This window comes from Coenobita brevimanus, chromosome 23, assembly GCF_032717465.1.
Source record: "Coenobita brevimanus isolate Jiangsu-jjx chromosome 23, ASM3271746v2, whole genome shotgun sequence".
NCBI classification, from domain to species: domain Eukaryota; kingdom Metazoa; phylum Arthropoda; class Malacostraca; order Decapoda; family Coenobitidae; genus Coenobita; species Coenobita brevimanus.
In genome coordinates, this window is record NC_136976.1 from 57,678,913 (window position 1) to 57,683,916 (window position 5,004).

Sequence of the window (5,004 nt, forward strand, 5' to 3'; positions counted from 1 at the left end):
AAATACTTTTCACACATCTGTCTCACAGCAAACACCTGATCCACGCATCCCCTCCCTCTACTAAAGCCACACTGCTCATCACCAATCACTCCTTATGTATCCTCTCTAACTCTCTTACTTAACACGTACTCTTCCATACACCTTACCTACAACACTCAACAGACTTACACTAAACTTATTGAAATGGTTTACACTTAATATTACATAGATTCAGACTCAATCTCTCCTCTGAATCTATGTAACACTAAAGGGGCTTTCACACATTCAGGAGTCGGATGAAGAATCGTTGCGAGTTGCTACTCTTGAGACACTCTGCACCCTACTCCTTACAATTTCTCTATAGTCCTATGGACTCTTGACAGTCTCGGGATTCCTTGCGCACTCCTGATGTTTTTCACATGTTCAAAGTTTTTCGAGAACCGCTACGATTTTTTTTTTAACTCCTAGCGCATACCTAAGGCGTTCGTGACTACTCTTAGCAACTCTTAGCTATTCTCAACGGATTCTTGTATCAAAAAACCTTTGCGAGTTACTAAGAATCGTTGTGAGTAACTAAGAGTAGCCAGGAGTCGTTATGAGTTGGTGAGAGTAGCAAGGAGTCTTTCAAGAGCAGGTAGGAGTTTCACAGGAGTGCTCAAAAGTTTCGTTTCGTTTCATCCATGAGTCACGAAGAATAGCTAAGAGTTATCTATGAGTTGCTACGAATATGCCAAGAGCATGGTAAAAGTGCCAACGCCAAGAGCACAATGGAGTGGAACCCCTTGTAGTTGTAATATTGCAATCCACCATGGGGGGGAGGGGCACCTGACTGCAATATGCTTGCCGTCCAAGGCACCGACTGCGTGGTGGAAATTCCATTTGTTGGAGAAAAGGGAAACCACCTCCTTCCACTGGACCGGCGTTGTGAGGCAGGCCAGGACATCCTTCAGGTACTCTGCAATGATGGCCTCACAGGTCTCGGGAATGATAAGTGAGATGGTATTGTGGGCCACTCTGAAGCCATATGAAAGGGTTTTGTAGCTATCTCCAGTCACCAGGTAATGTAGAGTGATGGCCAGTCTCAACCCAGGTGACAATGACTTCCTCCAGAAGGTGTCCTGCTTCTCGATACGGGAACCAACCCTTTCCAGCAGTTCCATGAACATGTCATCCACTCGAAGAAAATTCCTGATTTCCACTCTTTAATAAGTTTCTCGCACTGGCCGTACACTCAAACCTCGATTTAAGGGGCCTCCATTTAAGGGATTTCGGATTTAAGGAACTCCATATTCTACCTGACAAAGGAACAGAAGTCCACTACTTGAAACATTAATATGTTTCTTTATACAGTACCTGTAAAATAATATTCATAATCATATAAATAAGATAAATGAAAATATCATTGCATTTCATAATAAGATTGTCTATATATGTGGTAAAACAAGGGACATTTTCAAGTAAGGGACAAGTTGATTCCCCATCTAGTCCCTTAAATCGAGGTTTAAGTGTACATACATATTGCCACATTGATGTCGGCTGCTTCACAAGCCAAACCCACCTGCAGCTTCAATAGTTTCAATTCGTGGGCACCTCCGGCCATGGTCGTTGAGGATACATAGGTCTATGCTGAATGAAAGCTCTCTATTGAACGAACAGACCACCTGCATCACATTCTTTACATATTTTTTTTTTCCGCCCGACACTTCCGACAGACTCACATCAAATTCTTGATGGTCGCAGCGCACTCGTAACTACTCTAGTGGGGGTCTTAGCTACTTCTAGCTACTCTTAGCTACTCGTAGATCTTTGCGGACCATTTGGTTCGGCAACGCGTAGTGACTCTTAGCTGCTCATAGCACCGCCCTACGGAACTCGTAGCAATGCGTAAGCTATGCGTAGCTACTTGTAGCGCCCACCTGACGCACTCCTAGACTGCTGGATTCTTGGCCAAATTGACAAGAATCCGCGAGATTTTAGCTCTTGGCGACTCTTCGTCCGACTCCTGAATGTGTGAAAGCCCCTTAAGTATAAACCCTTTCGATACTTTCGGTAAAATTATGAAATTGCTTCTCAAAAAGCCGATATTCTTATAATTTTCTTATGGTCAATAACGAGTAGAGATGAGCGGTTTTCCAATCAGCCAACTTCCCATTCCCTCATCCCCCTCCTCTTTACATGCCCCTGACTGCAGATTAAACCAGCTTCACACTGGGCAGAAAACGGCTAACATGTTAGCCGTTTTTGCGAGCCCAATGACGAACAGTCAGTGGGATTCAGCTTACTAGGAGATTTGTTACTGTGATAAGGACTCAAATGAGCTAAATATAAATTTTTCAACTTTTTTTAACTGTGAATGGAATATTTAATTAAAACAGGAGAGAAGTTTAAATGAAAGCGGCTCGCAAAAGGGGCTAACATGTTAGCAACTTTTGTCCACTGTTACTCCACTTTTAGCATGCAGGCATGAACACTCCAAACTAGAGATCCTATACCTGTATATTATAATGAGACGTGACGGCTCCATTCTGGGTCCCAAGGGGTGCACATCGCTTCCACGAATGCCAAAGGTCGCTAAAACAGTTATCTTCGTGGGCATCCATACTCCCTGAAATCTGACCATAACGATTATAAAAACATTGTAGTATATTATATATATATATATATATATATATATATATATATATATATATATATATATATATATATATATAAAATGCGAGGAAAAAGGAACCAAAGGCTGAGCCCGCATGAACGTTCCTTAAAAAAAAAAAGAAGCCAAATTCAAGATCCATTCATTTCGAGATGCCTGGACACACTGAGTTTGAAAGACTGGAGATCATATAAAGTAGGAAATACAGACTGAGGGAGACAGTTCCAGAGTTGACCTGTTGCATAAATGAAGGACTGGGAGTAACGGTCAACTCTTGCATTAGAAAGTTGGACAGCAAAGGGATGAGAGTTTGTTGCTAGACGGATACTACGTGCCCGCCGTAGAGGTGAAGGGATGCAAGCAGACAGTTCAGAGGAGCAGTGACCATTGAAGTAGCGATAGAAAAGAGATAAAGATGCAACAGTGCGGCGAAGAGACAAAGGTTGAAGGAAGTCAGTAAGAGGAAGAGAGTTAATGAGACGAATAGCCTTTGACTCCACCCTAATGAGAAGAGCTGTATGTGGGGACCTCCCCACACATGATAGTTGTACTCTAAACAGGGGCGAATAAAACCCGTGTATAAAGTCAACAACTGTGCAGGGGTAAAGAAGGCACCGAGTCGGCTTATATATATATATATATATATATATATATATATATATATATATATATATATATATATATATATATATATGTGTGTGTGTGTGTGTGTGTGTGTGTGGTGTTTTGATATTGTCATTTACCAAAATGGAATGTGTAATTGCCATCAGTCTTATCTTCACCATTACATGGTAAGAAGGAAATTTCCTTCACTTGTCTTCGATTTTTTTTTTTAAATTATATCTGCATGCTGTTCATGAAATACATACGTGCTACCAATATCTGGGTAAAGTAAAATTATTCAGCAGTCATTAATTAAGGCATTATGGCGGTCTAACACTTGAATTCCACTGTGGTCAGCGCTTTACTAAAATATTCCTCGCTTGACCCTACTTGCTCCACTTCACACTTCCCTTCCAACTACACTAATAAAATCTTGTATGTGAATAATTGGGAATAAACCATAAAATGCCTTCAAGGGCAGCAAGACAACAAAATTAATAAAATGCAACATTAGGTGGTGGCCAGGAGCACAACAATCCTACTAACAAGTTCCATTATTTGACTACGATCTTATATCCGGTCTGGCTTTCATTTGAGACTGTTAGTTATGTTTACTAACCAAAACTGAAGAGGAGGAGGGTAAAATAACATTATTAAGGAGGTATATTGTTGTTAAGTTACTTGTTTCAGTAGTCACCATATCAGTCCTATAAATCTTGATAAATTTGTACGCGAGAGGCACATCATGGCGTTCGGTTCATCAGCCAATCAGAAACCAGCAGACCGCCGCGTCACTGAGCGTGCGAAGGTGTAAGCAAGACCGTAATTTTCGACGGTCATTATGGAACACCTGTATCTGATATCAGTGGTCAGCATACATCCCCTATCAAAGTGTGATCAATAAAGTGGTCAGGGATGTTCTCAATGTTTCAGAAATTATCGTCAGAAATGTAGGGCTCTCGGTTTTATAATACTGTAACGCCTTTTTCTTTCCTTCCGTGATAAGACCGATAATAGACTGGGTTTCTGAGACAGCCTGTGTAATTATTAACTTCGTACGATGACGAATTATTTATTTGTTCTTGGTGCCACCACATGATTTTTAATAAACTTAACAATTGCTCGTAGTGAATGGTTCACCTAAAACAAAACCGTCTCAATCCATTCACCACGGTGACATTTACTATTTAACTCTGACCACTATAAAGTACCTTTTTCAACTTAGAATCGACATCTCGTAGTGAAGAGGCACAAAAAACCACACGGTAGCGTGGCCGAGCGGTCTAAGGCGCTGGTTTAAGGCACCAGTCTCTTCGGAGGCGTGGGTTCGAATCCCACCGCTGCCATACCGGTTTTGGAGACTTATCATTACTGCATCAGAAGGCTCATCAGCACCTACTCCTTTACCAGGTTATTTGTATGCTGTATTTACTCCTTTGTATGGACACCTCAGAAAGGTGGAGGTTGCAGAAATTACCCTGTTCATTTCCTACACCCATTATACTTATCGTACTTACGGTAATTACCCTTGTGCAATCAGCAGGCTTATTAAGAAATATTTGTACGGTATTTACTATATGTAACAAAGTGGACGTCACAATGACAACTGTACAAAAGAATTTAAAGTAATGACATATTGGTGAAACCAATGCAAGGAAACGCTACTCACATTCATGAAGAACGTATTTCAGTAACGTTAATGCCAGATGACTTTGCTCAGCTGAAACAATACATATCAAAGATTCAAAGCGGTTTTCATCACTACAGTTCAC

The 5,004-nt window shown here is 40.9% G+C and overlaps 1 non-coding gene across 1 annotated transcript; it reads left to right on the forward strand.

The window, feature by feature from the left end:
• The first annotated feature begins 4,496 nt into the window (after nucleotides 1-4,496).
• Nucleotides 4,497-4,578, forward strand: TRNAL-AAG (transfer RNA leucine (anticodon AAG)). The gene has a single exon. It is a non-coding gene; the product is annotated as a tRNA-Leu (tRNA).
• Nucleotides 4,579-5,004: the final 426 nt, after the last annotated feature.